Source organism: Halichoerus grypus, chromosome X (assembly GCF_964656455.1).
Source record: "Halichoerus grypus chromosome X, mHalGry1.hap1.1, whole genome shotgun sequence".
Classification (NCBI taxonomy): domain Eukaryota; kingdom Metazoa; phylum Chordata; class Mammalia; order Carnivora; family Phocidae; genus Halichoerus; species Halichoerus grypus.
The window spans coordinates 100275263-100287831 of NC_135727.1; the positions used below are offsets into that span (position 1 = coordinate 100275263).

The 12569-nt window shown below is 37.0% G+C and overlaps 1 pseudogene; it reads left to right on the forward strand.

Annotated features, from left to right (window-relative positions):
• The first annotated feature begins 6973 nt into the window (after positions 1-6973).
• LOC118523512 (protein FAM47E pseudogene) lies at positions 6974-8251 on the forward strand (annotated as a pseudogene).
• Positions 8252-12569: the final 4318 nt, after the last annotated feature.

Here is a 12569-nt window from a genome sequence, read left to right on the forward strand (position 1 = left end):
ATACTAGATCAGAATTATAAAATAACAATGTGGTATGGTGAGGTGTCTGGTATTCATGTTGTGCATTTTAAAAGGGATGTATATCATAAGCATTAGGAGAAAAATTAAAATAGAATGGTATGAAATTGCAGGAAGAATGTAAGTTTCAAAAATGTAGGTATGATCCACAATTTTTAATGATTAAGATCAGTGATAAGAATGTCATAAGTATTTGATGGTTAAGAATTCTTTGGTAAATTTTGGGGTGCCTGGGTAGCTCAGTCAGTTAAGCATCTGCCTTTGGCTGAGGTCATGGTCTCAGGGTCCTGGGATGGAGCCCTGCACTGGTCTCCTTGCTCGGTAGGGAGTCTACTTCTCCCTCTGCCCCTCTTCCGTGCTCATGCTCTCTCTCTCTCAAATAAATAAAATCTTAAAAAAAAAGATTCTCTCTCCCCCTCTCCCTGCTACCCCCACTACTATGAACACATGCAAATGCTCTCTCTCTAAAAAAACAAAACAAAACACGGGGCACCTGGGTTGCTCAGTCCATTAAGTGTCTGCCTTTGGCTGAGGTCATGATCCCAGGGTCCTGGGATTGAGTCCCACATCGGGTTCCCTGCTCAGTGGGGAGTCTGCTTCTCCCTCTGCCTCTCTCTCCTCACCCCGACTCATGCTCTCTCTCACTCAAATAAATAAAATCTTTTAAAAAAAAGAATTCTTTGGTAACATTTGAGAGGGCAGCTTCCCAAATTCATGGGAGACAAAGCAAAAAAAGAAAATGATATTTTCTCTTCTAGCCAAGATAGAGAAAAAGGGTATAGATTTACCCTTTGAAACAACCAAAAAAAAGGGGGGGAAATATACGACAACAGTTTGTAAGACACTGGACATCAGGCAGTAGAGGTCAATCTCTGAGAGATGGAAAACAAATGAGGTGAGCACTATGGTCACCCCAGATTACTTAATGAATTTCTAGGCCATGGCTCAGGGAGTGGGAACCCAGGCAGAAACGAATGCTCACTCTAAATTTAGGAGATGAAGCTAAGAGATGTTGGAGAACAAAATGGGTAGATTTCTCAAGACCGGAAAGTAGAATTTCATGTAAGAGAGAACTTCAGAAACTTTAAGACCCCAACCCCATCTCAATTGTTCAACTGATTATTGATCTGCTCATGCTTGCAAGGAAGTTACTTAAGGCCAGGAAATGAATTATGCAAAAAGATTATAAGTAACAGTGCCTGGAACTTATCTTAGGCCTAGAATAGTGACTGTTCCTGCTAGCCAGACTTAAAACCTCAAGATTCACAGGCATTAGCTAGTGTACATGGAAGAGTTTTGCCTCATTAGTAGGGACTCATTTGCCATAGATTGAGCACTTCTCTCTTTCTGCCTATCAAATCTTAAAAAGGACCCAAAAAATCAGACCATTTCCAAGCAATTTAATGGCATATAGAAACAAGTGTCAAAAATATTTATATATTTACTGGGGCACCTGGGTAGCTCAGTTGGTTGAGCATCTGACTCTTGATTTTGGCTCAGGTCATGATCTCAGGGTCATGGAATTGAGCCCCACGTCAGGCTCTGTGCTCAGCATGGAGTCTGCTTGTCCCTCTCCCTCTGCTCCTATTCCCTCCCACTTGCACTCTCTCTTTCTTTCTCTCTAAAATCTTCAAAAAAATTTATATACTTACAAAACTATCCAGTACCCACCTGGGTAAAAGTCACTATTTCTGGCATCCAATAATAAATTACTAGGGTACAAGAGATAGTAACATGCTTCTCATAATTAAGAGATGAACTAATCAATCAAAACCAGCCCAGAATTGACACAAATATTAAAATTATCAGGGGGAGACATTAGAACAATTTTAATGTCTATACTCCAAATGTTCAAAGAATTAAGTAGAGACATGGAAAATCAAACTAAACCAAACTCCTAGAGATGAGAATTTCAAAGTGTGAGATGAAAATTATATTTTAAGGCATTCATGACAGATCAGATATTGCAGAAAAAAAGACTACTGTACTTTAAGATTTAGCAAGAGAAATGAACTGAAATACATCATAAAGGAAAAAAAAAACATTTAAAATGAGCATAGCATCAGTGAGCTGTATGAAACTTCAGAGTAATCTAATATGTGGATAATTGGAATCTATGAAGAAGAGAAGAAAAAAAGCAGGGCGGAAAACACATCTGAAGAAATTATGCAATTTCCCCCCAAATTTGATGGAAACTATAAACCAAAATTCAGGATGTTCAACAAGCCTCAACCACAAGAAACAGAAAAAATGATACCATGACACATCATAATCAATTTGCTCAAAAACAATTATAAAGAGAACATCTTAAAAGCCATCAAAGGGGGAAAAAAGACACATTATGTACCAACAAACAAAAACCAGAGTGACTTTATACCTCTCCTCCAAAACAATGCGAATGAGAAAACAATGGAGTCATCTTTTTTTTTTTAAGATTTTATTTGTTTGAGAGACAGAGAGAGAAAGAGCATGAGCAGGGGGAGGGGGCAGGGGGAGGGAGAAGCAGGCTCCCCGCTGAACAGAGAGCCTGAATCAGGGCTCAGTCCCAGGACCCTGAGATCATGACCTGAGCCGAAATCAGACGCTTAACTGACTGAGCCATCTAGGTGCACCAGAGTCATCTTTTTTTTTTTTTTTTAAGATTTATTTATTTATTTGGGGGAGGGCAGAGGGAGAGAGAGAATCTCAAGCAAACTCCCTGCTGAGCGTGGAGCCTGACGCAGGGCTCAACCTCCCAATCCTGAGACCATGACCTGAGCCAAAATCAAGAGTCAGATGCTTAACCAACTGAACCACCCAGGCACTCCTGGAGCCATCTTTTTTAAAGTAATGAAAGACAAAACTATCATCCTAGAAAAATCTTTAAAAATATCTTTAAAAAAACCAAGGCAAAATAAGAAAAAATTCAAACACAGAAGAGCAATTTCATCACCAGCAGACATACAGTACAGTCTATTTTTCTTCTTCCTGAAGGAAAATGATACAATAGATATACTGATCTACACAAAGGAGTAAATTGTAATGAAATTAATCATTAAATGGGTAAATATTTTTATATGTTAAAATCTATTTAATAGTGATGTAGTCTTTAAGCCAAAGTAATTCAAAAAGTAGTGTGGTGGTTATAAAATATATAAAAATTAATGAATGTCCACATGCTACAGGCTAACTATGTCTCCCCCAAATTTATATGTTGAAACTTAATCCTCAATATAATGGTATTTGGGCATAAGACCTTAGGGAGGTGATGGGGTGCCTGGGTGGCTCAGTCGTTAAGCGTCTGCCTTCAGCTCAGGTCATGATCCCAGGGTCCTGGGATCGAGCCCCGCATTGGGCTCCCTGTTCAGCGGGAAGCCTGCTTCTCCCTCTCCCACTCCCCCTGCTTGTGTTCCCTCTCTCGCTGTCTCTCTCTCTGTCAAATAAACAAATAAAATCTAAAAAAAAAAAAAAAAAAAAAAAAAAGACCTTAGGGAGGTGATTAAGTCATGAAGGTGGAGCCTTATAAAAGAGGCCCTAGGAGACTCTTCACCCCGGCTGCCATGTGAGGACACAGGAAAGGATGGCTGTCTATGAACCAAGAAGTTCATTCTCACTAGATACCAAATATGCCTGCACCCCAGACTTGGACTTCCCAGCCTCCAGAACCGTGAGAAATAGATTTCTGTTGTTGATAAACCACCCAGTGTAGGATGTTCTGTTACAGCAACCGAAAGGACTTGAAGAAATTGGTACCAAGAATAGGGTGCTGCTGTAACAAATCCTAAAAATGTGGAAGTGACTTTGGAATTGAGAAATAATAGAGGCTGGAAGGGTTTTGAGGGGTATGCTGGAAAAAGCATTGTAGGTCGCCATGAACAGACCATTAAGGGTGATACAACAATAGATCAAAGTTAGGAGAAGAAACCAATCAAAAAGAAAACAGAAAAAATATTGGGAAAAGTTAATGAAATTAAAAGCTGTTTACTTAAGGAGATCAATAAGACATGTTAATCTGTAGCCAGTATGATTAGGAAAAAAAAGGAAAAAGGAAGAAAATACAAATTACGAAAATCAACAATGGAAGAGGTGACATTACCACAGATTCCATAGATATCTAAAGGACAATATGGGAATAGTATGGATAGTTTATGGCAGTAATTTTGGCCATATAAATAAAACAAACATATTATTTGAAATATACAAACTAACCAAATTCATTAAGAAAAATTAGATAACCGAAACATCCCCATAGCTATTAAAGAAATTGAATTTGCAGTTTAAAAAAAAAAAACAAAAACCTTCCCATAAAGAAAAATTCAAGCTTAGATGGCTTCATTGGTGACTTCTACAAAATATTTAAGGAAGACACAACGCCAATCCTACAGTTATAGAAAATGAAGAAGATGGGATACTTCCCAAATTATTCTATGGTGCCAGCATTACCCTGGTACCAAAGCTAAACAAAGTCATTAAAGGGAAAGAAACATCAGATACCCCCCCTAAACAGAGATGCAAATATGTTTAGAATAGTTTAGCAAACCTAATCTAAAAATTTATACAAAGGATAATATATTATGACCAGGTGGGGTTTATCTCAGGAATTCAAAGTATTTTTGCCATGCAGAAATCAATGTTATTTGTTATTTTAGCAAACTTTACTTTAAAAAGTAAAAGCTGTGTGAATATCTCAATAGGTGCAAAAAAGGCATTTGACCAATCCATGTATCTGAAACAAAGCATTTGTCACAAGGCCTCAGAACATTAGGAATAAAAGGAAACTTAAATTGAAAAATGGTATGTACAAAAACCCTAAAGCTAGCATCACATTTAATGGCTTCCCCTCTAATATCAGAAATAACACAAAAATTACGCTTTTATCACTTATTCAACAAAAGTAGGTTCCAGCCAGTGCAATAAGGCCAGGGATAAAAGTTTTTCTGATTGGAAAGGAAGAAGTGAAACTGTCTTTATTAAGAGATGACATGACTATCAATGTAGAAAAATCAACAGATTTTGCAAAAAAAGCTACTAGAATTGATGTTAGTTTATAAAGGTTGCATAATACAAGATCAGTACACAAAAATAAATTATATTTCTATATATCAACAATGAGTATGCTGACTAAAAATTACAGTACTACTTACAATAGTATCAAAACATAAAATACTAAGGAAAACCTAGAGAAAAAAAGATGTGAAAGAACTATGCACTGACAACTACAAAATATTCATGAAATAACACATACGTAAATGGAGAGATGGTCAGGAAATTCAAAATTGTTAAGATGTTAAAATTGATTTATTTATTCCACCAAATTCTAATCAGGCATTTTTATAGACATTGACAAACTGATTCTAAAATTCCTATAGAAATTCAAAGGACCTAGAAGAGTCAAAACAACTTCTAAAAGAAGAAAGAACATGAAGGACTAATACAACCTAATTTTAAGATTTACAAAATACAAAGTAATCAGCACAGGGTGGAAATGGTGTAAATACATAGAAAGCAATGAAAGAGAAAACTGTTCAGAAATGTGGACAACTTATACCTACCAAATTATAAAGGTAACTCAGTAGAGAAAAGCTTCTCTTAAAAAAAAAAAAAAATTCTGGAACTATGGGATATCCACAGGTAAGAAATAAAAATTAAAAAAATAACCTTACAAGGCACCTGACTGGCTCAGTCAGAAGAGTGTGAGACTTGATTGCGGGGTCATGAGTTCAAACCCCAAGTTCAGTGTAGAGATTACTTAAATAAATAAAAACTTTTAAAAGAATAAATAAAAACTTTGATCCGTATCTTGCATCATCCAAAAAAATTAAATTTAAATAGAGGACAGATCTAAATGTAAAACCTAAGATTATAAAACTTAGCACAATGAAAAACACCTTTATGACATTTCCATAGGGAAAGGTTTCTTAGATACAACACGAAAAGAACAATCCATAAAAAAATAAACTGATACACTGCACTTCATGAAATGTAAAAACTCTGCTCTTTGAAAAACACTGTTAAGACAATGAAAACGTAAGCCATAGATGGAGAGAAAAGATTGAGAGAAAAATTTACAAATCATATATTTGATAAAGGACTTACATTCAGAAAGCACAAAGAACTCAAAACCCAATGATATAAGGCAATACAATTTTATTTTATTTTATTTTAAAGATTTTATTTATTTGAGAGAGAGTGAGAGAGAGCAAGTGTACAGAGGGAGTGGGGGAGAGAGGAGCTGACTCCCTGCCAAGCAGGGAGCCTGAGATCACAACCCTAGCTGAAGGCAGATGCCCAAACAACTGAGCCACCCCGGTGCCCCAAGACAATACAATTTTAAAATGTATAAAAAATTTGAACAGATACTCACCACAGAAGAGATAAATGGCAAATAAGCACACGAACAGATAGTCATTAGGGAAATGCAGATTAAAAGCACAGTGAGATACTACTACACACCTATCAGAATAGCCAAAATTAAAATGACTATACCAAGTGTTGGGGAGTATGTGGAGGAAGTGCAATTCTCATACACTACTAGAAGAAATATTACATAGTACAACCACTTTCAGAAAGTTTGGTGGTTTCCTAAAATGTTAAATAAACACCTATCATATGCTTCTGCCATTCCTCTCTTTGCTAAAATTTAACCAAAAGAAATGAAAGTACGTATGTATACAAAGACATGAACACAAATATTTGTGGCAGCTTTATTTGTAATAGCCTCAAATTGGAATCAACCCAAATGTCTGTTAAAAGACGAATGGATAAATAAGCTGTGGGGTATGCCCATATAATGGAATAGTATCCTGCAACAAAAAGGAATGAACCTTCACTGCCCATTCCAGGAGAAAGCTGGCTGCATAGGGCACCTGCGTTGACCCACCTCTGGGAAGAATCTGGCTGCGCCTGGCTACGCGGTCTCCTAGCAACCGAAAAACAAACCACTGAAGCTGGTGGTCGCCCGGGGACCAGAGGTACCATGGTGGACAAGAAGTGGCTGTTAAGTCCTGGGCCACTGGAACCAATGCCCCTGGGCATGAACTGCAAGCCCTGGTATAAAGACAGGTTACCTTCCAAGTGTTTCGCAAAGCACAAGAACAAGCTTCTGAAGTTCCCCACCACCCTGGACAGCCGGCGGTGGATATTTGTGAAAGAGGGGCTGGACGACTTCAGGAGGGGATGTCCACCTTGCGAAGATCTGATCACACGCAGCCCTAAGGAAGGCTTTCTTCCCATGATTGCTCACAGAGTTCCCAAACCTGCCCTCACAAAGAATCAGAAAAAGCTGACCCACGAAGCAGACCTGTTCTCCACACTGTCGCCAGCCCAGCTGGCGCGGAAGGCATTCGTAGAGGATATCGAAGACCACCTGACCGAGCATCCCTTGGCTCTCTACCCAAGTCTGGAGAAAGATCTACCTCCAGATCTCTTATTAAAGGTGCTGGAAGTGCTCGATCCTGACAAGAAGCTGAAGGACACATGGACTTATTGTCAGAACACTGAGAAAAGAACGAAGCCCCCCACAAAGCTTAGTGAGAAACGTCCTGCCAAAGTCAACCCGGAACTTCCCAAGAAGACTCCTGGGTCACATCCAGACAAGTTGCCTCATGAAGAAAGGAGGTCAAGCACAAAGGATTTGCTCAAAAATCCTGCCCTTCATAGAAAAGTACCGAGAGGAGTCCGGAAATTCTGCAAATGGATTGCTACTTTTGGAGACTTGGGCATTGATGAAGAATTCATCATGAAACAGTTTGACATTGGCTTTGAATGCAAACCAACCTATGACAGGAGCCACACGAAGAAAGTAAACCATGTTCCTTTGGACCTAAAGTACAGAATGGGGCTAGATAAAATGGATGATATAAAATTCTCCATACACTGGGAAAATTGGGAGAGGAAACTCAAGACACCACAGAATCCTTACAAACCCAACTGGGTGAAGATGAGGTATGGAGCATGGTACCTGAAGCCCAAGTTGTGGAAAAATCTAATAAATGATGAACCTTTGATTGATCCCAAGGTCTTACATGAAGCTCAAGGTGGGAGATATGGAAAGAATTTTCCTGAACAGGATATTCTTGAAGATCTTTATGGAACAATTGCTTTTAAAGATTTTATTCTAAACAAGGGCTATAGGATGCCAGGCTTCCTTGAGAAGTTATTCACCAGGAAGGGGTGGAAATATGATTCTGTTAGGACTCCTATACACAAAGTAAAAATAAACTCAAGTGTAGAAAATGCACATGAAGGTGTTTAAACAGTTTTCTACTTACTTGATATCTCTCTCATTTTAACATCAAGTAGAATTCATGATGAGTATCCCACTGTGTATGTGCAACTTTGATTCCACAACATCTGTCAATTTAATACCTAATGCTTATAAACATTCCTTTGTGACCTTCTGCTTGGGCTCATAAATGTTTTATTAGCTATGAAATCAATATTCATATATACTCTTCTTACAATTTTATAGCATGGTGAATAGTAGATGATTATATCAATTATTTGTAAAAATAAAACTATAAATAAAAGAATTACTTAAAAATAATCTAGTTATGTCAGCTACAGTATGAAAGGAATCCCAAAATAAATGTGCCAAGCAAGAGACTTGTGTCTCTTTTATTTTACTTACTTATTAATTTATTATATATTTATTTATATATATTTATTATATACTATTTATTTTATTTTAAAACTGTAATGAAATAATTATGACAATTATTTTGTTAAGCAAAACTTAAAATTCATAGCCAAAATAATGTTAGCTTCATTTAATAATAAAATTGTTATCTCCCATCAGGATTGCATGAAGCCCCAAAACAAGATTGAAAACTATTCATCAAAATTAGAGGTGAAACTTTAGTTATGCTGTTTTATCGTATCTCCCAACTGGATATATTTAAAAAATTTCAACATATTCATAAAAATTCACCATGAGTGTTTCTGTATCATATAACACAGGTGCAGAATAGCAGGGAGCTTCAGGTCCATGGCTAACCTAGTGTAGACAGTAGGTATGTGTGAACAAAACTACACAGCAACATCAAATATCCTCACGTATTCAAGTGAAATTAATCTTTACATTTCATGAATAGCAATTTAAAATCCACTCAAATTTAAAATAAGAAATCAAACAACTTTTTTATATTTCTAAAATACCAGGTAAAACTGTATGGGACAAGTAAATTTGTATCTAGAAAAATCTGTAGCACAGATCTAAAGCACACTTCTATTTCTAGTAATGAAGGAATCTAACTGTATGTGGAAGTATATGTATATATTCCATCCTTGTAAGAAGGGAACACAAGCCCTCAGGTTGTATCATCCACTAATATCCTTACTGCAATCAACTATCCCCTTTCATTTCCTCTTTTTCATTAAGGTTTGTTAGTGTCTAAATTACTGTTGCTCTCTGTGACTATTCTCATTAACATTCTTGACGATTTAAATATTCAAAAAGACTATCCATTCAAATCCTGGCATTAGCTCTTTTTTTTGTAGTAAAGAAAATTACTTTCTTTACTTGGGTACAAATATACACACACATGCTTATACATTAGCTTCAAACATATAGGTGATCTTAGCCTTTATGATGTTTAAGTAACAGTAAGACATGTATGCTCCTGAATCCTAGAGATTATAGATGTGTGTATTTTTTTAATTGAGGTATAACTTACACACAATACTATATTAGTTTTAGGTATACAATATACTGACTTGACATTTGTCTACATTGCAAAATGGTCATGATAATAAGTCTAGTTATCATCAGATAATGTTATTGACTATACACCCCATGTTGTACGTTAATTTCTACGACTTATTTATTTTATACCTAGAAGTTGGTACATCTTAATGTCCTTCACCCATTTCACATCCTCCCCCCAACTCCCATTACCTCTGGCAATCATCAATCTGTTCTGCATATCTATGACTCTGAGTTTTATTTTCTTTGTTTTGTTTTTTAGATTCCACATGTAAGTGAAATCATATGGTATTTGTCTTTTTCAGTCTGACTTATTTCACTTAGCATAATACACTCAAGTTCCACCCATGTTGCAAATGGCAAGATATCATTCTTTTTTATGGCTGAGCAGTATTTCATTGTACATATATACTGCATCTTCTTTATCCATTCATCCAACGATGGGCACTTCAGTTGTTTCCATATCTTGGCTGTTGTAAATAATGCTGCAATGAACATAGGGGTGCATACACCTTTTCAAATTAGTGGTTTCATTTCCTTGAGATAGATACCTGATACCCAGTAGTGGAATTGCTGGATCATATGGTAGCTCTATTTTTAATATTTTGAGGAACCACCACACTGTTTTCCATAGTGGCTGCGCCAAATTACGTTTCCATCAACAGTGCATGAGGGCTCCCTTTTCCCCACATCCTTGCCAACACTTGCTATTTCTTGTCTTTTTGATAATAATCATTCTGAAAAGTGTCAGGTGACATCTCATTGTGGTATTGATTTGCATTTCCTGATGATTAGTGATGTTGAGCATATTTTCATGTGTCTGTTGGCCATCTGTATGTCTTCTCTGGATTAATGTCTATTCAGATCCTTTGCCTATTTTCATTCAGATTTTTTTCTTTTTTTTTTTTTTTGCCATTGAGTTGTATGAGTTCCTTATACATTTTGAATATTAACCCCTTATCAGATATGTGATTTGCAAATATCTTCTCCCATTCAGTAGGTTTTCTTCACTGCACAAAAGCTTTTTAGTTCAATGTAGTCCCATTTGTTTATTTTTGCTTTTGTCTCTCTAGCCTTTGGAGTCAGATACACAACGCCCCCCCCCCCCCCAATGTCACTAAGACTGATGTCAAGGAGCTTCCCAACTATGTTTTCTTCCAAAACTTTTGTGGTTTCAGGTCTTAGGTATTAATTTCAATCCTTTAAATCATTTTGAGTTGATTTTTGTGTATGGTATAAGACAGTGGTTCAGTTTCATTTTTTTACATGTAGCTGTCCAGTTTTCCCAACACTATTTATTGAAGAGATTAATTTTCCCCATTGAATATTCTTGCCTCTTTGTTGTAAATTAACTGATCATATACGTGTGAGTTTAGTTCTGGGCTCTTTATTCTGTTCCATTGATCTGTGTGTGTGTTTTTGTGCCAGCACCACACTGTTTTGATTACTACAGCTTTGTAGTATAGTTTGAAATCCAGGATTGTGATACCTCCAGCTTTGTTCTTCTTTCTCAAGATTGTTTTGGCTATTCAGGGTATTTTGAGTTCCATAGAGATTTTAGAATGACTTTTCTAGCTCTGTGAAAAATGTCATGGGAATACTGATAGGGGTTGCACTGAGTATGTAGATTGCTTTGGGTAGTATGAGTATTTTGATAGTATTAATTCTTTCACTCCATGAGTATGGAATATATTTCCATTTATTTATGTCTTCTTCAATTTTTTTCATCAATGTCTTATAGTTTTCAGTGTACAGATATTTTGCCTCCTTGGTTAAATTTATACCTAGGTATTTTATTCTTTTTGATGCAACTGTAAATGGGACTGTTGTCTCGATTTCTCTTTCTGATAGTTTGTTATTAGTGTATATAGAAATGCAGACTTCTGTACATTAATTTTGTATCCTGCAACTTTACTGAATTCATTTATTAGTTCTAACAATTTTTTTGTGGAGTATTTAGGGTTTTATATATATAGTATCATGTCATCTGCAAACAGTAACAGTTTTACTTCTTTCTTTCCAAGTTGTATGATTTTTATTTCTTTTTCTTGCCTAATTGCTGCATCTTACTGTCAAAATCTTTATTGGGGTAGGGCCACGGCCCAAGCTCTGAGGTCTGAAGGGGCCATTGGCTGGGCTTCACAATCAAGTGGGTCTGACAGCTGGTCTTCATGGCCAGGTGGGATCACTGGCAAAGCTCTGCAAATGCCTCTGATCAAGTAGGGTTCTTCAGTGACCCTGTGAAACCTTGGAACCTACCCTATATACCGTCCTGGCTGCGGAGCCCGGCATACAGCCCAGCTCAGTGGCTGAGCACAACCTGCAGCCTTGCCCAGGCAGGGAGCCTATTCAGTAGTATTCTTCCCCTTTATTGCTAAGCTGATCCCAGGTGGTCTAGCCCTCCCAATTTTCCTGGTGTTCCCTACAAGACAAGATAAAAGTGGACCTCTCAGGAAGCTTTCCATAAAGTTGGGAAACCTGGATGTTCATATTGGGTCCTTTTTTCCCCACTGAAGAACCCTCTTGGTGTGACTCGGTGCTGGCATGGGGGTGGGGCTCTGTGGTCAAAGTGAAACTGTTCTTCTTACACATCTAATGTGGTTTTCTCAGTTTTAGTGGTTCAAGGGTTAGGGTACTTCAGCAGCTTTGGTTTTCTTTTTCAACAATCCCTTGGAGATTCAGGGTCTTTTCTGGTTCCATGCAAATTTTAGGATTGTTTATTCCAGCTCTGTGAAAAATGTCGATGGTATTTTGATAGGGATTGCATTGAAAGTGTAGATTGCTCTGGGCAGCATAGACATTTTCACAATGTTTATTCTTCCAATCCATGACCATGGAATGTTTTTCCATCTCTTTGTGTCTTCCTCAA